Genomic DNA, 24,749 nt, shown 5'->3' on the forward strand with positions numbered 1-24,749 from the left:
TAAAATACTTTGGATTGGCCAAAAAAAGTACTTTTAAAATGTTTGCAATTCAGAACAGTGTCCGCAATTCAGGACACACGCTCAGCATGGGTGCGGCCACATGATGATGTCGCGAACACGTCCGTGAAGGGAACCGGTGTCCGCAGGACACCAAATGCACATGAACAGTCATGCGCATGTGCGTGGATGTTCTACAGACAGTGTTCGGGTCCTCAAACTAATTAAAAGTGCAACACGGGTAATACGGACAGTTATGGACAGGCGCGAAATTCGTTTCAAAATCCAGTATAATTAACCATGTTAAATAATCTTTTAAATCTACAGAGCATAGAGAACTACACATCCCTATTACTCCTATCTATTTAAACCAGGGAAAAAAGCAGAAGAATTGTTAGGTGACCATGACACATTTGAAGCTGTATCCAAGCAAATGAAAGCAGGCAGCTAAGCAAATGAGAATTTTAAACAAAACCGAGCCATGTTAGATAATGAATGACAAGAAGAAGAAGAAATAGAAAGACAACTCAATAAAGACACTTCAGAAGTGAGTCAGTCATCTCTTGCAGAAAGTGAAGAACCACTTGGAGAACCACACATTACTAATGCAATAGACATAGGAATGAATGGGGTAGAAAACATCATCAATCAAAGCAAAAAAAATTGAAGTGCTCAAATCACAGTTAAATGATAAAGAACTCACCATTTACCTAGAGGTCACTGAACAAATTTAACATGGATTAAAACATGAAAATAGAACTTGCAGTTGTAAAAATTGCAAAACTCTGCTCTAGTATGTAAATGGTAAAGCTGGTTCTGGCAAAACATTTTGAATTAAAACAATCTGAAAATATTTAGAAGTGAAAACAAATAACCTTTCAGCTGTTGAAACAACCCCCACAGATCTATCTGTTTACAAGACAGGAGGTGTAACTTTAGACTAACTAGTACTCCTGCTAGTAGAACACCAAAGCAAATCAGAATATTACAAATTCTTTGCAGAAGCTGCAACTGAAGAATACACAATTCTGTGACAAATGAAAGTCCACCTAGTAGATGAGGTTATCATGGGTTCCAACCTAATGCTTGCTTTAATTCACCTGAGAATGCAAGAAGTCATAAATAATGAATACGAAGAACTGTTTGGAGGAAAACATGCCATTGTCTTTGGAGACTTCCTACAGATAACAAAAGTCAAAGACCAACCTATATTAAAAATATTAGGTTACAAAGAATTCTGTACCACACTTGGCAGCATAGGCAATGTGAATCTATCACTACAGACAACTTGCCCAACACATGCATCAGTCTGCAGATCCAACATAATCTCACATTTTAAAGAGCATTAGAAATGGTGTGCTTACTGAACATGCAAAGTCTTCCATGGACTGTAGACTAATAAATGAGCTGTATGGACTAAATATATCTGCTCCTGATGTAATCGAACAATTAACACAAACAAATCAACAATGTATTTGTTTAATGTCAACCCTTGCAAACTGTGACCAATTTAATCAAACAATGCTCAAAAAAGAAATGCAAAACATAGTCTACATCAGCTGCATAGACAAGCATATACAAACTAGAAGAGCATTGCACGACACTCCCTATGTGTCAACAAGCAGCATTAGAAAAAGTATTAACTATCTGCCTAAACTGCAGAATGATACTCAGACGCAACCTTGATTTAGAACAAGGTTTAGTCAATGAAGCAATTAGAATATCTATTGGCTTTCAAACATATCAAAACATAAACAATATCCAGTGTATCATTATCAAGTACGACAAACTTGAACAAACTAAAACAATTCCCTGCACCACTGCACTTTCCTTCTTTTTAAAGATATCTATGTATGCAAAGAACAATTCTCTCTGCCTATTGCATATGCTGTCATGATTCACAAGTCACAAGGCCTAACCCTCTACCATGCACTAATAGACAATGCCAGCACATTCCTCAAAGAAGGTGTGAGTTAGGTAGCAGTTGCATGTCTTCGTACATGCACTGGTCTCTTCTTAGTCAAAGCTGACATTCCTTGCATCCTAGAATACAACAGACTGTGTGTACTGTACACTCCACATATGAACCCTTACCTGAAAAAAATCAACCTTTGGAACGACAATGAGTACAGAACTATTGCAGATATCCCCATAAAAGCCATTAAAAAACAAAAAAACTAACACAGCACCATCAAATCAAACAGAGAACAATGTATATGGTCCTTTTAAACAACACAACAACGACAACACAACTAGAGGTAATTGCTACGCAAATGTAGCAATCAATCAACTTTTCCAATTGCCACCAATTGTCGACAATATCTACTTACATGGTCCAGAACAGCTATGTTTACACCTCCTCATCCTGCACAGAAATGCCACCAAAAACACTGACACTATATACAGTGTATCTACATTGTATCAGGATGATGACATGAATTGGCCACTGTGTAAGAATTTTAGAATGTGCCATATAATCACAGGAGGATTCACAAGAATTCATAATGTACTTACTAAAAGTACCACAGAGAGAACACATCCCTATAAATGTAATCCTACAGATTTCATACACTTGAAAACATATATGTAGTCTCTGCAAACACAGTTCTGAAGAGCAAGCTCCCTAAGAGCGATTTGCACATTTATATATATGTATCTAAACCAAATTCTAATTCAATTCCATTTCAACTTCTCCAAAATGCAAATCATGTTATATTATGCTCAATACACAATGAGTAACATGGCCAATATGTAATATCAATGCTTTTAAGATATAATGCAGATGGCACTAAAAATAACTGTAAACTCACTAAATTCACATGTGCCAAGGTATCTCTTGTAACAGCACTTCCGTTACTCAAAAACAAAGGTTACCAGCAAACATAACACATGCCTCCTTTGTATTCTTTAAACCAAAATGTGGTAATTCTCAAATGGGTATCTAACTGCTTAAAAACATAAACAAACATGCAAAAAATAGGCCCTAATTACATTACACTTAGAACACTTCATTACCTATCTAATTACTTAAGCCATCAATACTCCTACTATACTACTTTTTACTCATACAAATGTGTTTCCCTTTCACAAACATCACAGTCTGAAAAAAATTGAGACACTATTTGAACAAAATGTGAATTGTATTACAAGTAAATGTACAAAATGGGTTTTTTCAATCCACCTTCGATTTCTTTCCAATGGCCCAATGATTAGAATATATTAATACAGCAACAGTGTATCACACAGATATGTTGTATAAAACATAGTACATATAATATGATACTCATGAGGGTCAAAATAAGTGAATGTACATATAAAACTTTAAGTATCTACATCTTCCATATCATGTTCTACAACTGACTATATTTTTTTTCTTTCCAGACAAAGAAAAACAGACTAGCCCTTGTTACCATGTGCGCTACTTGCCTCTGTCAATCAGTCCACTACTTAGCACAGCCTTCGGCCATACCCAAACAATCTGGGCACTGGCTATGGGTACAGCAACACTTGATCTGACTGCTACTACTATGTCCACACTACAAAAGTCCCATTACATAATTAATAACCTCAGGTCTGTGTACATGGCTAGTGACCACATTGTTCGGGGCATGATCCATGCCCCAGCCACACTTACCCTGACTACACCTTCTATATCCACACTTTAAAACTCCCATTACAAAACTATTAGACCTAAAGTAAGTGTGTCTGTGGCTATGGCCAGTTGCCACATTGTTTAGATTACATAACTATTACACCAAACCTAAGCATACTGTGGCACAACCTGGCCACTGGCCATGGCCACAGCAACACTTGCTCTGGCTTCTACTATACCCACACTCCCAAGGTCCCATTACATAATTATTTAACCCACATTATGAGTAATGTGGCCCTGTCCAGTGGCCATGTTGACCTGGCCACTGGCATTGGCACAGAGACACTTACTCTTACTTACCATACCCCTACTCAGGATTGACAATTTCAAATTGCAAGCTACTAGCCAGCCATACAAAGTTACTCTCCACCGCAATTCTAAATATTGAACGAGCACACAATTTCTCACTCACCAAGAGCAAATTATCACTAGCCAATGGCAAGTGGTGAGTGCACATTTTGCATCTGCCCACACTTCAAAAGTCTCATTTCATAACTATTATAAACCAAAGGTAATCGTGTCTGTATCCATGCCCAAACCATCTGGCCACTAGCCATGCCACAGCCACACTTACTCTAACTACTACTTTTATACCCACACTTTAAAACTCCCATTACATATCTATTAACCCAAAGAAAGGGTGGCTGTGGCCATGTCTAATGGTCAGATTGTTCAGGGCATGGCCACTATGGCCACAACCACACTTAGTAGTCCCATTACATAACTGTTACACTGAAAAAAATCGTTTTAGCATATCACATAACACCACAGTTCTCAATGAGTGTCTGCATACATCAAAAGCCGTCTGCGACATCTAGTAATGACTGTGAATAAGACTGGAGACTGCAAGCACAGTCAGAAACATGCAACCATTTTAATAGCCAATAACACATATATTATACCCCTCTCTTCTCTCCCCCAGCCTCCCGAGGCACTCTTTCATCCTCAACACAACTTTTTTATACGCGGGGTACATGAACACTGTACTCAGTTTGCTGATCCAACATTTCATCTGTTTCAAATTAACCAGTTGACTCGGATGCAGACAGGAGAAAAACACAACCTGGGTATACCACATATCTTTCGCCCAAGTACTACACGCAAACAATGGGTGAGTGTTGGCAATAAAAGGCTGTGGGATTTTCTTGCACAAATTATGGTCATAACAAATAAAGTCATAATTACAGAAACCATAATATGCTGTACTTTTGGGCCCCGGGTCCTGAGGTTGCCCCTTCTGGCCCATGCCGCCTCTCTTGTCGCACGACAGTTGGTCACTGTACGGTGTACTGTATTTTTTCTCTTTCTTCTCTCCCTTTTTCTAGGGTGGGAGGGTTCTGGCAAAAAGAAGAGAGAGATTCTGTCTGCGTGCACAAAGTACTATTTTGCTTGGGACCCCGTGCAGAGTCCCAAGCTGGTTTCTGACTTTCTGCTGCAACATCAGCTCCTTATATTGGATCCAGGGGCTGGCCCCTGGGTCTTTGTTGTGCTTGTGTGGGGGCTGTGCTGCCAGCATCCTGGCCGGCTGGCGCTGACAGCATCCGTACCCCAAGGTGCTTTTCCTGTTGGTCCCTGCCTATTTCCTGCCTCTCCTGACTCAGGTGCTTAGCACCTCTTTAGGAGGAAGGGCAAGGTGTTATTTCCACCTTACCCTTCATTCTTCCTGCTCCCTCTGGCGTTGTTGTGGCTGCCCCCAGTGGGGACATTAAAGAGTGACATGGGGGGAGGGGGAGCAGCCCTGTGCAGGGTTCTTGTGCAATGGGCTGCCACCGCCCTCTCTCCGACCTGTCAGCCATGGGGCACAGGTTACCTGCCCCCACCTGGTACCCTTGCAGTGCTGGCTATAACCAGTGGACCCAGATGCAGACAGGAGAAAAACACAGCCTGGTTATACCACATATCTTTCCCCCCAGGTAGTAGACGAAAGCAATGGGTGAGGGTTGGCAATAAAAGGTTGTGGGATTTTATTGCACAAATTATGGTCATAACAAATAAAGTCATAATTGCAGAAACCATAATATGCTGTACTTTTGGGCCCCGGGTCCTGAGGTTGCCCCTTCTGGCCCATGCCGCCTCTCTTGTCGCATGACAGTGTGGTCACTGTACGGTGTACTGTATTTTTTCACTTTCTTCTCTCCCTTTTTCTAGGGTGGGAGGGTTCTGGCAAAAAGAAGAGAGAGATTCTGTCTGCGTGCACAAAGTACTATTTTGCTTGGGCCCCCGTGCAGAGTCCCAAGCTGGTTTCTGACTTTCTGCTGCAACATCAGCTCCTTATATTGGATCCAGGGGCCGGCCCCTGGGTCTTTGTTGTGCTTGTGTGGGGGCTGTGTTGCCAGCACCCTGGCCGGCTGGCGCTGACAGCATCCGTACCCCAAGGTGCTTTTCCTGTTGGTCCCTGCCTATTTCCTGCCTCTCCTGACTCAGGTGCTTAGCACCTCTTTAGGAGGAAGGGCAAGGTGTTATTTCCACCTTACCCTTCATTCTTCCTGCTCCCTCTGGCGTTGTTGTGGCTGCCCCCAGTGGGGACATTAAAGAGTGACATGGGGAGAGGGGGAGCAGCACTGTGCAGGGTTCTTGTGCAATGGGCTGCCACCGCCCTCTCTCCGACCTGTCAGCCATGGGGCACAGGTTACCTGCCCCCACCTGGTACCCTTGCAGTGCTGGCTATAACCAGTGGACCCAGATGCAGACAGGAGAAAAACACAGCCTGGTTATACCACATATCTTTCCCCCCAGGTAGTAGACGAAAGCAATGGGTGAGGGTTGGCAATAAAAGGTTGTGGGATTTTATTGCACAAATTATGGTCATAACAAATAAAGTCATAATTGCAGAAACCATAATATGTTGTACTTTTGGGCCCCGGGTCCTGAGGTTGCCCCTTCTGGCCCATGCCGCCTCTCTTGTCGCATGACATTGTGGTCACTGTACGGTGTACTGTATTTTTTCTCTTTCTTCTCTCCCTTTTTCTAGGGTGGGAGGGTTCTGGCAAAAAGAAGAGAGAGATTCTGTCTGCGTGTACAAAGTACTATTTTGCTTGGGCCCCCGTGCAGAGTCCCAAGCTGGTTTCTGACTTTCTGCTGCAACATCAGCTCCTTATATTGGATCCAGGGGCTGGCCCCTGGGTCTTTGTTGTGCTTGTGTGGGGGCTGTGTTGCCAGCACCCTGGCCGGCTGGCGCTGACAGCATCCGTACCCCAAGGTGCTTTTCCTGATGGTCCCTGCATACTTCCTGCCTCTCCTGACTAAGGTGCTTAGCACTCTTTAGGAGGAAGGGCAAGTTGTTATTTCCACCTTGCCCTTCATTCTTCCTGCTCTCTCTGGCGTTGTTGTGGCTGCCCCCAGTGGGGACATTAAAGAGAGATATGTAGAGAGGGGGAGCAGCCCTGTACAGTCTTCTTGTGCAACGGGCAGCCCCCGCCCTCTCCCTGACCTGTCGGCCATGGGGCACAGGTTACCTGCCCCCACCTGATACCCTTATGGCGCTGGCTAGTTTTGGTGCACCACACGTTTCTCAATTGACCAATCAGATCCTTTACTTGGTCTGTGCCGAATATGCAACTTCCTGATGGGTCCAAAAGTGTCAGCGGACACCAAATCAGGAAGTGAGTCTGCGGACCAGATGTAGATCACTATTATTTTACCTACATTTTGCCCTTTATAAAAAAAAAATGGAATGCTTTTGGGACAAGGTCGCTGCTTCTCACCCAGGTTTGGTGCAAATTCGTCGAGCATTCGAGCTGTAGTCACAAGAAATTCTTTTCCCATTCAAGTCTATTCACATTTTTAAAAGTTTGGGACACAGGACAGCATTGCCCTCTTCACAATCAACACAAAACTTTGCAAAATCATTCACAGCCAGCCGTAAAATGTGTTATCCAGATTTGTCGAATGGCAACACATTTATTAGTCACCCAAAAACTGCTCTTTGAATGGGAAAGCCAGCTTAACCATATAACTATAGGGTCCCCATTGCCGACCCGGTAATACATATATATTGATATCAATGAAAAAACTTTGTTAAAAGGGACGTTATGTTTAAGTTGCACTACTAAAAACCTATCAAAATCCGTTAAAAAACGTTGTTAAAGGGACGTTATGGTTCAAAGTAAAACCGAAAAACCCCTGAAATTCGGCAGTTATGGTAAGATAAGCAACCATAACTCATGCCACCGTGCACTGCTAACACTAACACCCAGGACATCAAAGATGACATCACAAATGTCATTGATGACATCACTGATGACATCACATGGCTGGCTCTCCCTATTTTTCCTTTACTGACATATCTAAGCCACATAGTTTTCTTCAGTAACAGTCAGGAAGTAAAAACTGAAAAGGTACTATATTTGTAGACTTAGGGTCAAGTGATATCATATGAAACATATATATAGCGGAAGACACAGGCTTGAAAGAGAGCAATCCTTTCTGTGCATGAAGATAATCATTAGAGTTATCAGCACTTTCTCATAGTTTTATTTTTATTACTATTTATTACTATACCTTCCCTGTATATGCTCATATTTGTATACATTGTACTCACACTCCTTTCCTTAGGGTTCACTGACATCATTTGATACACATACATACAGTAAGTAGCAGCTTTGAAACAGAGCAATCATTTCTCTGCATAAAGATAATCAGTTAGGTTATGAACTCTCTCTGCTACTACTTCTGCTTTTTTGCTTACTTCTCTGTCCCTGTATATACTCATATTTGTATGTGTTGTTGTCTCTTTGTGTTTTGTCTGTAATAATGTAATTATGTATTAAGTGGGTTTTATTAGCTACTTATTATATGTTTCACAGTACGCAAAACTCTAATAAGAAAGCAGTTAACATTTCATTATTCTACATGGCAAGATTATGAATATTGCACCTTCATCATGTATACTGCACACACAGCCTAAGTTTCTGCATGAGTTGCTTAGTATACTGGATAGAACTTCATAATAGAATGCTATTTATATCAATGCATTGCTTAATGCACTAATTAGCTCATGATATTTATTCAAATGATCCTTGACACTTTTTGGTCAACATTATAAGAATCCCTCCTACAGAGTTTTCATGAAAAGTAAATACACATGTGATGTCATCAGTGATGTCATCAATGACATTTGTGATGTCATCTTTGATCTCCTAGGTGTTAGTGTTAGCAGTGCACGGTAGCGCGAGTTATGGTTGCTTATCTTACCATAACCGCCAAATTTCAGGGTTTTTTCGGTTTTACTTTGAACCATAACGTCCCTTTAACAACGTTTTTTTACTGAATTTGATAGGTTTTTAGTAGCGCAACTTAACCATAACGTCCCTTTTAACAAAGTTTTTTCATTGAATTTCATAGGTTTTTATTAGCGCAACTTAACCATGACGTCCCTTTAACAAAGTTTTTTTACTGAATTTCATAGGTTTTTATTAGCCCAACTTAACCATAACGTCCCGTTAACAAAGTTTTTTTACTGAATTTCATAGGTTTTTAGTAGCGCAAATTAACCATAAACTCCCTTTAACAAACTTTTTTCATTAGCACGCAGACAATATACAAAGATGGAGTGTAAAAAGCAATTTCTCATGGAAGGCTTTACACATAATGTTGCAAAGTAAGAATTTATGCTCGTTCACAGTGAAGGCCAGCTGCTTCCATGTTTTACTCGCGGGCCGGAGTGGCCCAAGACTCGCACTATAAGGTTCTATTGTTTTTTTACCTTGACAGACAGGGATCGTGCCAAAAGACTTCTTATGAAGGAGGGGTGCAAAAACGTAAGAGACGATAAGGATGAAATTTCTGAAACAAAACCGCTTTTATATATTATATCACTATGAGAAAGATCGTTGGCACAGACGGAGTCGTATTTAGAGACTGCATTACGCGTAGACAATGGAAAATTCCAATATAATGTAAGTAACGCTTTAAATTATGTCATACCAGAATATAATAACAATAGCGTGGCGTTAAAGCCCGGTACTTGTTCGTTCAATGTGGCATATTGTTTTGTACCGCGCACTATCACCGCCGAAGTGGTCCGCTGGCGCTCAGACGGCTCTGAAAAAGGCAGAGGAGAGAGGGTGGGTTAGTGGGAATAAGTTAACATACTCCGTTGCACTATCCTCACTAGCAAATAGTTTCACGCCCTAATAAATAAAATGAATATTTTTAATGAAGATCGGCTTGTGAGACTAATTTATGCTTTTAAAACAGGTACATCCTTCCCTACTGTCAATGCCACGATTTTCAGACCCTGGCCGACGCATTTTTTAACTGCCAGGTGCAGCTCCTAGTAAACAACTTCATGACCCTCACCATTTTATGGGACAATCGCCAAGGACCAATATGCCCTTACGGGGTACTAGCGGCTAGAAGCAACATACCAACCGTTATGGTGGTCTAATGCCTCGTTGTTGGAACAGCCTTCCGATTATCAGTGCGACCACAGTCCTTCTTTTATCATAAACCAACACCCTGTGTAACGCAAAGGAACAGCGCGTTACTCAAGATGGACTTTTGCAGATCGACAGCAAAGACAAATGCAAATCGCTGAATATTCTCTAAACATTTGATGTCAAATAAATGTACTTTACGAAATGTACAATCTTGCTGTTTGCTTTTAAATCACAGTTTCATATTCCGAATTGTGGCGCGCTGTGTTGTGAGATGATCTGTGTTGTTTTCCGGATTCTGTATGAAGTCGCGTAGGAGCAGTGTTGGCAACTCCTTAGTAAGAAAAATAGCTATTGGCTGTCATAAAAGTAGCTAGAAGTAGCTAAATGACGTCATAACCTAATTTGCATAATTCACCAGGTGCATGATGGGTGATTGCCGAGGGCATGGTTGTTATAGCCTCTCATTGAGCTCACCCCTTTTTTTTTAATGAAAGTCGCGAATGCACAGATGCAAACTCATTACATACATATGCATACATTCACATGCAAATGCACTAGTATTTAAATAAACCCCACAATGATTAGGTTGTTCTGTTGTCGCTTCTTAAACGTGTACTGCCATTTTTAATATGCTAGTATTTTATAATCCATAATGCCTCATTGTTGGAACAGCCTTCCGATTATCAGTGCGACCATAGTGCTTCTTTTATCATAAACCAACACCCTGTGTAGCGCAAAGGAACAGCGCGTGAGTCAAGATGAACTTTTGTGGATCGCTGAATATTCTCTAAACATTTGATGTCAAATAAATGTACTTTACGAAATGTACAATCTTGCTGTTTGCTTTTAAATCACAGTTTCATATTCCGAATTGTGGCGCGCTGTGTTGTGAGATGATGTGTGTTGTTTTCAGGGTTCTGTGTAAAGTTGCGTAGGACTGGAGACGACTGGGCGCGTTTGGCTACGCACCCTGTAATGTCACGGAGAGAGGCGGGGAATATGAATGCTTTGATAATGTCAGGCTTAGCGGCGGGAGATATGATTTAGTGTCGCAAAAACAGGTCAGCCAGGTCGATGGGGTAAGTGATAGGATTATCACATAATGTCGGCACACAGCAGCCTGATTTATCGTTTGTTTAGTGGACAAAAAGTCGGGTAAGGCCCATAGGAAATTGTAATGTCAGCGGACATAAGGAGGGTTCTTAGAACACTTTCAACCTGACAACGAACAATACGAACAGCGTTCTCAGAACACCCCCATTTTGTTTAATTGCAAACATTTCAGCACCGCGAGTGTTCTTAGAACACATTCAACTTGCCAGAGTACAATATGGACAGCGTCCTCAGGACACCCCCATTTTGTTTATGTACCAACATTTAAGGACACTGTGAGTGTTCTTAGCTCAATTTTAGCTTGCTTATGAACAAAACGGACACATAGTTTAGTTTATATAGAAAATTTCAGAACAGCCGTGTTGTCCGCAGACAAATCGAACACAACAAAAGCGTCTAGCACATAAAAAAAACAGAACATTGAACCTATCTCATACTCCCCCACCCTCCCCAAACACTCTTACACACCAACACACTCCACTAAACACAATTTTTAATCCAAGTACCACCGCGCTGTCCGCGGTCAACGGCGAATGCAAGATGGCGGGCGCCACAAAAAATCTGACGTGCTTCACGCACCACGCCGTCCAATCAGCAAACACATTGCATGTCCGCGGACATCATGCAAGCCGCTTGGCCAATCGGGGTGCTGTCCGTTGAGCGTACAGGGAAGTCCGTCCGCGGAGCGAACAGCGATATCACACATTTTTTTGCCTTACATTTTGGTCATTTAAAAAAAAACTACTGGACGGATTTACACCAAATTTGCAAAATCACGCTTTCGGGACCAAGCCCCCACTCCTGCCGCAAATTTGGTGTAAATCCGTCCAGCGGTTTGGGCTGTAGGCGTGCGCAATGTTTTTTCCCATTATGTCTATGGGAAAAAACAGAAGTTTTGGGACCCCCCCTATAACTTTGCCCCCGCCGACCAAACCTCTCCAAACTTTGCAAAGAAAATCAGAGTGGGCCATATACTTGTCTTGCAAGTTTGGTGGTGAGCAAAGTTATAAGCCACCCAAAAAATGCTCTTCCTATGGAAACACCAACTTAACCATAACTACATGGACGCTACCGCGTCCATGTAATAACATACAAATATGATTATAGTGTGGCATCAAAGTGCATACGTTTCCTCAGTATGATCTGCCAAAGCTGTGCCCAATTACCCAAAATGTGCTATGATTTTCTTCTTGTGTCAATAATCAATATCTTGTAAATTGTCAGTACATCACCTAATTTTGTGCAAAGCCGATTTCCCAAACTTTTTCCTAGAATCGCTCTTTGTGAAGCTCATCCTACGATGGACTTTGCTGTTCTACAAGCGTTTTGCTTCCTTGTATAAAAGCAGACTGTTATTTGTGCATCTCTCTTCAAGAGGCAAAGAAAGCCATTATTTGATAAGGAACCTGGATTCATCAGTACATCAGACACATGGAACTGTACCTCTTGGTGACTACATAGTGAGAAGAAAAAAAATGGTGAATAATTGAATGCATAGCTGATGCTTTAGTTAACCTGTTAGAAGCAATATGGTGGCAACTTTACTAATTGATCATGTTGCTTTGCACACATAATCAGAATAATGTTTAACTGCTATCAAAGCATTGGAGGGGTGACATTTTGTGAATGCCTGATTTTGCAAGAGTCCAGTTAACTCGTGTTTTCCACTTAGCCACTACCTAATACACCTGGCATTCAGATTGTCAAACTGTTTTGAAATGTGAGGCTGGATGTGCAGACCATGCTGCACAATTTAAATTCTGACCCTTGTGTTACATTGTATTTCTGTGTTATTTTACCTAAGTGCTGCTAAATTGCACTACAAGAAAATGCAAACGGTGGTGACACATTTTCACCGGTTGACATCTGCATCTCTTCTTGTGTCATTCTTTATCACTTCTTCTTATGCCCTTCTTTCTCATCTCTTCTTATGCCCTTCTTTTCCATCCCTTCTTGGAACATGTTGACCTTCATTGCTTCATGTGTCATTTTTTTTCATTCCTTCTTATGCCCTTCTTTCTCATCTCGTCTTATGCTCTTCTTTTTCATCCCTTCTTGTACCCTTCCTTTTTAGCTCTTCTTGTGCCCTTCTTATTCATCTCTTCTTATACCCTTCCTTTTCATCTCTTCTTGTGCCCTTCATTTTCCATTGCTTCTGTGCACTGCCTTTTCATCTCATCATGTGCCCTTACTTTGAGTCTCTTCTTGGACCCTTCTTACTCATCTCTTCTTGTGCCCTTCTTTTTCATCTCTTTGTTAAAACATAATCACATAATACCGCCTTGTTATGAATATTGTCCTAAGCTCATTCACATTACACAGAAAAACTTGTTCATAATGTTCCACTTTTTGATCGATGTCGCTGCCATTTTAAGAATCGTCTGTCATTTTGATTTCAACTCTTGTTTCTGTGTTCTAAAATCATGGGCTGTGTTTTCAACTTGCAGCCAAGCTGAACGACCTTTGAGTTCTGTTAATGTTTAGACTGACCAAGAGCAGACTGTTTGACCAATGCAAAGAAACCTTGTGAGTCATATGAACTGCAATCAAGTGTTGTCTGCGCTCACAAGCCTCATCCTTATATAAACAATGAGACAATGGAAAGTAAACTCAGATTGTGTGGCCTGGCTGAACTGCATTGTGGCGATTCTTGGAACAAGGCTTACCGTGGATTAGAGAATCAACAAACATCATTGTAACTTCATGGACATGCAAACCTGTTTAATTCCTTGTACAATATTGTAATATTTGACATGTGAACTGGGCACAAACTCTAGCATGGGAATTATTAGCTTGGAGAGAGGCTGGACAATGTTTCAAAAATTGTATAAATATGTCTGTGTTCAGATGTCCAGCGCTCTCACCCCTCACTGTGTCTGCTGGTACACACTGCAAGGTGATGGGAGTCAGATAGCTATCTGTTTTGCTTTGACTGTACAGAAATAAAAGATACTTGTATCTTTTCAGCCCGTGATTGGTGTATTTTATTTATGGTACTGAGCATCAATAGTTCTTTGGTCTTTCAGATGGCGCCCGAATAGGGACCCTCAAGATTGATGTCACCTCGCTGAAGAGAAGACGCAGCTATCGGACTGGGATCGGAGAGTGAGAAAAAGAGGGCCCCCTTGTATGAGATGCGATACCTCGACAGTACTGCACCTTCCAATCCCTGAACGGTGAGCACGCGTTTCGAGAGGGCATCTTACGAGTGTCCCCATATCAAGACGGGCAGTTTTGCCTAAATCACCAACCACAAGGGTCCTTTGTCCTTTGTAATCTGATCGGACCTCCTCAGTCCTTTGTAATCAGGTGAGTCGTGCCCCAATTCCTAGGTATCCTGATATTTGGTTGCAGATTTGTCCTCATGAGCACAAACGACCCCAGGTAACACCAGTGATCTGACATTCCTGGGAAATTGTTGCCTGTTTCAGGGGTTTATTCAACAGAGACAGACAATCTTTGGAATTTGACTGACTGGTGCCACAGGAGGGGTCGCTGGCATGTACTATGTACTGTAAGTACGGCATTGGTAGTATAGTATTCAACGATATTTGGTACAGACAAACTTTACATGCTTCCGAATTTCAGTGGCCAGTCAATGGTAGTTTTGAGATTGCTCGCATAAAGTATTTGGAGTCTATATTGTTAAAGAAAAAGGCTAGGCATGCAGCATTTGATGTAAATCAGAATTGGAAAAAGGAAGCTATGCAGCAATTTAAGAGTAAAGAGAAACATGCATGTTGTCACATGTCTAATTCAGAGAAAGCATTATTGTATGACCAACAGAAACAGTCACATTTGTTAGAAATATGGATAGGGCTTTCTAACATGGTGTACAGAAAATATATCTGTCTAAGAATTTCCATGCCTCAGACAAACTATTTGATAACCATGTAAATGAGCGTATTACTGTAGCTACTGCACCTCCTCCTTACGTACCTCTTCCTGTTGTCTTACCTCTTCCTGCTGTTGCACCTCCTCCCATTGCTTTCCCTGTTCTTCCCGTTGTTCCTCCGCCGCCAGCTGTTGCTCCTCTTCCTATTGTTGCTTCTCCTTCTGCACCTTTACCGACTATTACTGTTCCTGTGATTCTGTCTTTGTTGTGAGCGGTAGTGTCTCCCCTACCTGTTGTACAGGATTTGTCTACTCTCTCTTTCCCAAGTGGTTCTGCTCCGCTTGTAGCGAATGAAGGGGCGAGTGCTGAATCAAAAGTAGTGACTCGCAGTACAGTTTATAAAGATAAGAAGAGAGAATTGTATGCATGGGCTAAGAAATGTATAGAAGAAGGTGGAAAATCTGCTGTCTTAACTACACTTCTTGATCTAGAAGTATTCCCAAACAGAATGTTTTTACTTGGCTGTAATGTGGAATAATTTGACAGACATGGATGTCCCACAAGGGATTTGAATGTCTTAGCTTATTCAAGGGATACTGCAGAGAAAGTAAATGAGCATGTCGAGAGGGTTTTTGAGTTAAGGAGGGAGTTTGAATGGTTACAGAATGATGAAGTAGATGGTGATAGATTGGATGCTTTGTATGTGCAGAAACGGTTCCTTCCTCCTTGTAAATCAACGAGTGAACAAACGTACATTTCCACAAGGGATGTGCTTAGATGGATTTCGGATATGTCGATATCTCCCATAGAAGTATATGATACATTTAGTCAGTATACTCCAGAAATGCAGAAGAAAGTGTTACAGGTAATGGTAGAATACCTGCTGGATGAATGTATGAAGAAAAAGATTTGTTGTCCCGCAGAATTGATGATTATTTATAAGAGAGCATTTGCGCCCGATACTGCTTTGACTACTTTAGCACTCGATCTAGCCTTATTGCTTAACAAATGTTCGGAGTTGCCTACTTCTCAGTTGCCAATGAGAGAGGTTCCTCCGACATTTGTTCCTAAAGTTGAGATTCCAGCTAATGTTGCAACAGGCACATCAGCCACTACTATTGAAGCTCACTATGTATCACAATTTGTTCATGTTCCATTCTCCAGACAGGAAGTGAACACTGTAAGCAGTCGATTCCAGACATTAGGAAAAATCCAACAGGGTTTTATAAAGAAATAGAATCTGTTTTTCATTTGTCAGTTTTCAACCTGGGTGATATAGACTTATTGTTACCTGTGATCCTACCTGCTGATTTATGGAAACAAATTAGGACTGTAGACTTTAAAGCAGGGCTGGGTGACTCATGGGTTAACTTGGTGCGGTTAGACGGAGAAAGGAAAGCTGGTGTGAGACCAATGCAGGTGATACTGACTTTTCCAGGCAGAAGAGTAACGAAATTAAATGCTCTGGTTCCCAAGAGAAGAATAGTTTGGGACAAACCCACTGCTTGTACCCAAGGGAAATCTGAAGGTGCAACCGAATTCTTTAATTGGTTCAAACAAGTATTTTCAGATTTTAGCAGACAGGATTTAAGCACTGAGTCAGGAAAAAGGTTGTTTGTGGATAAATGTGTGCGTGGATTGTTGCCTAATATCCAATCACAAATCATGACTTCCGAAAGTGCTTGGCAAGCTAAATCACAGTCCGAATTATTGCATATGGCTCAATATTATGAAAATAGAGTCAATAATGAAAAAGAAAGGATTGAAAAGAAAAAGGGATACTTGAAAACTAAAGTATTGTTGCAACAGATAGATAGAGGAACCAGAGGTGGGAGTACACAGTTTAGATGCCAGTTTGTTCCACACAGTAATACACAGTTGGGTCCTGTACACATGAACCAATGAGCTTATTGCAGGCAACAGGGTCATTGGCAAGCCCAATGCCCGATCTTTCAGCAGAGATCGAATAACCCATATGGTATCATGAATAGACGATCCAGAGGCCGCCCTGGGGTAGGGGGTCCTGGTAGAAGCCAGTTCGCTCAAAATCCAGTCATTCTCGCAAAATAAGAAGACATATTTTTGATAATCCTTCAACTGCCTACCTTTCTGAGGATCTTGTCTTTGATGATATATTGTTTTGTTAGGACAGCCCGAAGCTGGGTCTGGAACCAGTACCAATTCCAATCGAGCAGAAAGGGCCCTACATTGAGATGAAGGTGGGGAATAGGAAGCATCTATTTTTGATAGATGCAGGAGCACAGAAGTGTTCCATTGATCATTCACGGGTTCCAGAAATTCCACTGTCAGGGCAGAATAACATTTCTGTAGGGTTTTCTGGCACGCCAGTGGTTAGTCCGGTTTCCCAGCTGGTACCGATTTCACTGGGGCCGTTCATGGATCACTGTCCATTTCTTCTAACGACGAATTGTGGTGAGAATTTGTTGGGGTTGAATCTGTTGAAGGAATTAAATGCGGTAATTCATTGTTCTTCGGATGGAGTACGTTTGATGATTTCACCCCACCAATCTTCTGTCTCACAGTTTTTGACTATACCTTTACATCCTGAATTTAGTAAAGTACCAGCATGTTTATGGGCGGTTGACGACAATGATGTTGGCATTTTGCAAATTGAACCTGTAAAAATTGTTTTGAAGCCAGGAGTTAAGTTGCCACATATTCCACAAGATAAAATTTCACTTGGAACATGCTCTGAAGAGCATAGTTTCTGATTTTGTCCATCGAGGAGTGATCGAGGAAATTGCAGGAAGTTTGTGCAATAGCCCAATTTTACCGGTGTATAAGAAAGGGGATAATGCAATTCCTTTCTGTTGTATTATTGATTTGCGTGCTATCAATAAGATTGTTGCTCCACAATTTTCCAATTGTGCCTGATGTAACCACGATATTAGCGATGATTCCAGCTTCTGCTACTCATTTCAGTGTGGTGGATCTTAAAAATGCCTTCTTTAGTATTCCCGTACACGTGGATAGTAGATATTTGTTTGTGTTCACCCTAGGGGGAAGCTCGTTTACATTCACTCGTGTACCACAAGGGTACACGGAGAGTCCGAGCATTTACAGTAGAGCTTTGAACTAGCAGCTTGATGCACTTGAGATGCCTGTCACTTTTACATTGTTGCAGTACGTTGACGATCTTCTTTTGGCTTTAGACTCAGAAGTTGCTTGCAAAGAGGGCACTGTGTTGTTGCTTATTCATCTAGCAGAGCATGGGCATAAGGCTTCATTAAAAAAGTTTCAGTATTCTCGACAGGAGGTCACCTATCTAGGCTATCTCCTGTCAAAGTAGTGAAGTAGACTGACACCTGAACGGATAAAAAGCATCTCTAGCATGTCTGTCCCAAATACACAGAAAAAGGTCTGAGCCTTGATAGGAATGGCTTCTTACTGTAGACAGTGGATCCCTAATTTTTCACTAGTGATAAAATCAGTGTTGGAATTGACAAAGAAGGGCATTTGTTTGCCATTACCGTGGAAGTTAGAACACCAGAAATATTTTGATCTGCTCAAGCCTGCACTGTGTTCAGCACCAGTTTTGGACACACCAAATTATGACAAGGCCTTTGTTTTATATTTGCATGAATGTGATGGATGTGCTTTGGCTGTGTTAACGCAGGAACATGTGGGAGGAGAATAGATGTGCGGTTATTTTTCCTCCACACTTCATCCTGTTGCATGCGCTCTGCCGAGATGTTTGAAAGCTGTCGCTGCTGCTGCTGCGTCCGTAAAACAATGTTAGGGTATGGTTTTAGGTCATTCTTTAACCATGATGCTACCCCACTACGTAGACGTTCTATTAAAAAGAATGCAAACGCACCACCTTACTTCTGCACGATTAATAGGATACAAACTGATCCTATTTTCACCTCATATCCAAATTAAGAGGTATTGCATATTAAATCTGGCTGAATTATTGCCTCTTCCGCAAGACATTGCTTGCAGTGATGAAATGTGTCATGCCTGCCTCTTTACTACAGAGCAAGAAACCAAAGGCAGAATTGACTTAAATGACACATCATTGAAAGATCCACAAGGGGAGGTGTTTTGCGATGCCTCCTGCTTCAAACAACCGGATGGTACATCCACTGCTGCTTATGCCATCTCTACATTAAGCACGCTTGTGGAAACCAAGAGAATCTCGCATAACTCTGTGTAGGCCGCAGAGATTATCGCACTGACTCGAGCCTGTGAACTTTCCAAAGAGCTTAGAGTAAATATATTTACAGATATCCAGTATGCCTTTGGGGTGGTTCACAACTTTGGTAGACTATGGGCAGAACGAGGTTTCTTGACCTCACACGGAACTAAAATCCAACATGGTACCTTGATAGTTCAGCTACTCTCAGCACTTGCGCTTCCTACTCAACTAGCAATCATGAAGTGCGCCGCACATCAGTAAGTAACAGATGATGTAGGGAGAGGAAACGCTTTTGCTGACAGGATAGCTAAACAGACTGCCACTGATTTATGTTCAGAAATGTATATAACAAAAGAAGCTACACATTCCAGTACATTAGATGAAGGAATTGATTTGTTAAACAATATTCAAGCTGCTGCCACTCCAGAGAACTTAAGCACTTGGCTGAGGGTTTAGCAAGTTTGGATGAGTAAGGTTGTTGGGTAGACAATATAAGGAAAGATGGATGCTACCCAATGCTTATGTCACCACCATGGTTACAATGGCTCATGGTCCTACTCATATAGGCGCTAGGAAAATGTGTAAACTACTAGAACCTATTTGGGTAAATGTAAATATCTGAAAGTCTGCTGAGCATTTGGTCCAAAACTGTATGGGATGCTTACAGCATAATGTGGGGAAGGGTACAGCAACACCGAGGGGTAGTTTTGGTCCCCCCTCTGTGCCCTTCAAGGTAATACATTTTGCCTTCATTGAAATGGAATGCTGCTACAACTATAAGTACGTTCTGGTAGTCATTTGTGCCTTTAGCAAGTGGGTTGAAGCCTTCCCTGTGAAAGATGCCAGAGCAATGACAACGGCGAAAACCATGCTTAAGGAATATTTTCCTAGGTTTGGTTTGCCGAGAGTCATCTGGTCGTACAATGGTCCACATTTTATTGCTGCTGTTATCCTGCAAGTATGCGAGGGATTGCAGATCGATAAACGGTTCCATTCGGCCAGACACGCTCAGAGTGCCAGACTTGTAGAACACCATAATGGTATCCTTAAGAACAAGATAGCTAAAGTCTGAGCTAGCAGTAACTTGATGCCTTACCAGTAGTTTTATTGTCCCTGCGGACGACCCCACAGACCAGAACTGGACTCTCCCCCTATGAGATGGTGATGGGGAGGCCAGCTAATATTTGAAATCTGCCTAGACCCAATAGACTGAAAGACGTGGAGCATTTTCTCCTTTCTGAATACTGTGACCAGTTAACTCAAAACTTGTATTTGATTTGTCAACAGGTGCGAGAAGCTCTCCCAGTTAAATACGAGGGGCCAGGTCATCGACTTCAACCTGGGCACTGGGTTTTTTACAAAAGTTTTCGAAAGAGCCTCCTGTCTCGCAATGCATTGGAGAGGACTATTTCAGGTCATGTTGGCCACACAGACCGATGTATGAGTAGCAGGGAAGCGACATTGGATACACGTGACTCACATCAAGAAAATACATTTTCCTCTGCCACTCGACGAAGAAGAGAAGGAAACTGTTTGTTCTATCTCGCATGATAAGCCTGTTTTGAACAACACGAAGGGTGTCTTAGAGAGTCTTCCTGAGCCCCTCGGGCCTGGGGAGACTGCTGCTTTGTCTTTGAATTCTTCTTTGGATCTTTCTGCACCCTTGAGCAATCTTGCTTCTGTTTCACCACTTCCATCAGGAAGCAACAACATTCTATTCACAAAGCACACCGTACCTGGAGTCTTGATTTACGATCTGCGTCCACAGCACTAGACTTACAGCCAGCACGGGGTTGCCCACAAGAAACCACTGTTGAGATAGTCCCTTGCCACTCTCTCACTAAAACATAAGTAAGTGGCCGGGACCGGCAAAGTTACCTTCAAGCAAGATAAACCACGTGGTCAGGAGATCACCAACGAACGAACTTAAGGAGTCTGTCGGAGAGACTTTTCGAAACAGATTTTGAGGAACAATGCCCTTTGCTAACTCTACTCATTCGAAGCAAGCTATTGGTCTTGTGGTAGACAAAGACATTGAGCATCAAACATCATGGTCCTTGAGGACTCACTGTTTTCTTGTGATAATGTTGACTGGTCTAACAGTTGTACTTGTGGTTGGGTTTTGGTAAATTGAGGGGGTGCGTCCCCTTGAGACTTTGTTACCTCCCGAAAGTGTTCCCACTGTGTCTTCACCTTTCGTGCATCTGCACACTCTACCTTCTAGGGATTCCCAACACAGACAGAGTTACAACAATAATACTCTTCCATTAATTATGAATGCGACCCATGCGATTCTAAACAGAACAAATTGCTGGATATGTTTGCATTTGCCACAGCACGGGGAAAAAAGGTTGGGCTGGTATATTCATCCTCTTCCTTTGACTACTGCATGCTACGCCTCTCTAAGGGCACTATTCTTTGGTCGTTGGAATAATAGCATCTCTGGGAACTTCGATGGGACTGATTTGAACGAATTTGAAAGACGAGTCCTGACGCCTCTGGGATGTTCCCTTTTTTTCAAATAGGAGCAAACTCAATGTTGCTTCTATTAGGCCTTCCGATAGACTTTCTAGACCTTTCCAATCGTTAATTTCTTTCAAGATGGCTCCCGTTGGCAACCGGGATGCCATGCCACCTTCTTATACTATTAATCAGAGCCCCAATTCTGTTTCCTTCTGCATACAAAGGGATGGTTCTCAGTCAGTGGGTACTTTTGAGGGTTGTACCAACATTGCAAATCTGACTAGTGAGGACAGACCTTTGTATGTAGGTGATCCCATTTATTTTGTCTGAAGTGATAATGCTTATCCTTGGTTACCTAGAGATTGGCAGGATACTTGTTATTTGGGTATCTTGCTACAGGGGTATATGTAGCCAGCACCTCTGCGGTCTCTAGAACTCATCCAAGGCGGGACGAGAACGGTGATACTCCTTCACAGGTCATGGGTGATGTAGCAAAATCCTTTGTGACATTTTGGGGACCGATCATGAACTCTGAGGATATTAGGGGACTGGGAAGAGTATTGGAGAGAACCATCAACAGAACTACCGATATACTATACAATATGACGTTGGAACAGAAAGCAATTAGATTAGTGGCTCTACAGAACAGGATGGTGTTAGACGTCATCCTAGTTGAGCGATGTGGAGTATGTAAATTGGTGGCATCTGCTTGTTGTTTTTTTGTGCCTGACTCCTCCACTAAAATATTCAAGGCAATACCAAATCTGTATGTCCTAAGTACAGAAGTACATGTTCCCGAGGGAAATTGGGATATTAGTTCTTGGTTCTGGGACTTTCCACGATCTTGGGGATGGAAGCTCTTTTCAGTCTTGGTGTTAATCCTTGGTATTCTATTGTTCTGTTGTTGTTGCATACAATGTCTTTCTGCCATATGTTCGAAGTTAGGGGGATGTTGTACGCAAACTGTAGGTACATTGGGGCCAAAAATCCATGCACCTGAGAAAATGACTAATGTTATTGTAACTAATGTCAAGGAACTCATGGCGATCAATATTTCTGAAGAATGTGATTCAGGATGTACGGACATTGAGGCGTGAGGTTTAGAGTAAGGTGAATGTTTGAGTAATGCTCTTGGCTTAGGCCAAAAAGAAGGTTTGTTAAAACATAATCACATATTACCGCCTTGTTATGAATATTGTCCTAAACTCATTCGCATTTCACAGAAAACAGCGTTCATAATGTTCTGCTTTTCTATCGATGTCCCTGCCATTTTAAGAATCATCTGCCATTTTGATTTCAACTCTTGTTTCTGTGTTCTAAAATGGTGGACTGTGTTTTCAACTTGCAGCCAAGCTGAACGACCTTTGAGTTCTGTTAATATTTAGGGTGACCGAGAGCAGACTGTTTGACCAATGCAAAGAAACCTTGTGACTCATATGAACTGCAATACAAGTGTTGTCTGCGCTCACAAGCCTCACCCTTACATAAACAATGAGACAATGGAAAGTAAACTCAGATCGTGTGGTCTGGCTGAACTGCATTGTGGCGATTCTTGGAGCAAGGCTTATCATGGATTAGAGATCTAACAAACATCTTTGTAACTTCATGGACATGCAAACTTGTTTAATTCCTTGTACAATATTGTAATATTTGACATGTGAACTGGGCACAAACTCTAGCATGGGAATTATTAGCTTGGAGAGAGGCTGGACAATGTTTCAAAAATGGTATAAATATGTCTGTGTTCAGATGTCCAGCACTCTCACCCCTCACTGTGTCTGCTGGTACACACTACAAGGTGTTGGGAGCCAGATATCTATCTGTTTTGCTTTGACTGTACAGAAATAAAAGATGCTTGTATCTTTTCAGCCCGTGATTGGTGTATTTCATTTGTGGTACTAAGCCTTGATATTTCTTTGATCTTTCATCTTCTTGTGCCCTTCCTTTTCATCTCTTCTTGTGCACTTTGTTTTCCATTGCTTCGGTGTACTGCCTTTTCATCTCATCGTCTGCCCTTACTTTGAGTCTTTTCTTGGGCCCTTCTTACTGAACTCTTCTTATGCCCTAACTTTTCATCTCTTCTTGTGCCCTTCCTTTTCATGTCTTCTTGTGCCCTTCTTTTTCATCTCTTTGTGTGCCCTTCTATTTCATCTCTTCTTGTGCCCTTCCTTTTCATGTCTTCTTGTGCCCTTCTTTTTCATCTCTTCGTGTGCCCTTCTATTTCATCTCTTCTTGTGCCCTTCTTTTTCATCTCTTCTTGTGCCCTTCCTTTCCTTCTCTTCTGGTGCCCTTCTTTTGCATCTTCTCTCGTGGCTCTCCTTTTCATCTTCTCATGTGCCCTTCCTTTTCATCTCTTTTTGTACCCTTTTGTTTTTTCTCTTTTTGTGTCCTTCTTTCTCAACTCTTCTTATGCCTTTCCTTTTCATCTCGTTGTGTGCCTTTCTTTTTCATCTCTTCTTGTGCCCTTCCTTTTCTTCTCTTCTGTTCCCTTTTTTTTTTATCTCTTCCTGTGCCCTTCTTTTTCATTTCTTTTTGGGCCCTTCCTTTCTATCTCTCAGTGTGCCTTTCCTTGTCATCTCTTCTGGTGCCCTTGTTTTTCATCTCTTCTTGTGGCTCTCCTTTTCATCTCCTCCTTGCCCTTTTTTTTCATCTCTTCTTGTGCCCTTGTTTTTTTATCTCTTCCCGTTCCCTTCTTACTCATCTCTTCCTATGCTCTTCTATCTCATCTCTTCTTGTGCCCTTTCTTTTCAACTCTTCTTGTTCCCTTCCTTTTTTATCTGTTCTTCTGCCCTTCTGTTTCATCTCTTCTTGAGCCTTTCTTTTCCATCTCTTTTTGTGCCCTTTCTTTTTCATCGCTTTTTCAGCCCTTCTTTTCATCTCTTCCTGTGCCCTTCCTTTTCACCTCCTAAATTTTATTTAACACATTGTGAAAGCAAAAATGCACTTACAAGTGTGACCTGACGCGAGTGCAGTTTATCGACACAGTTCATCTCTTCTCGTGCCCTTCTTTTTCATCTCTTCTTGTGCCCTTATTTTTCATCTGCTCTTGTGCCCTTTCTTTTTGACTCTTCTTGTTCCCTTCCCTTTTATCTGTTCTTCTGCCCTTCTTTCTCATGTCCTTTTATGCTCTTTTCGATGCTTTTATGCCCT

Source organism: Ambystoma mexicanum, chromosome 5q (assembly GCF_040938575.1).
Source record: "Ambystoma mexicanum isolate Mex_15411 chromosome 5q, UKY_AmexF1_1, whole genome shotgun sequence".
Classification (NCBI taxonomy): Eukaryota; Metazoa; Chordata; class Amphibia; order Caudata; family Ambystomatidae; genus Ambystoma; species Ambystoma mexicanum.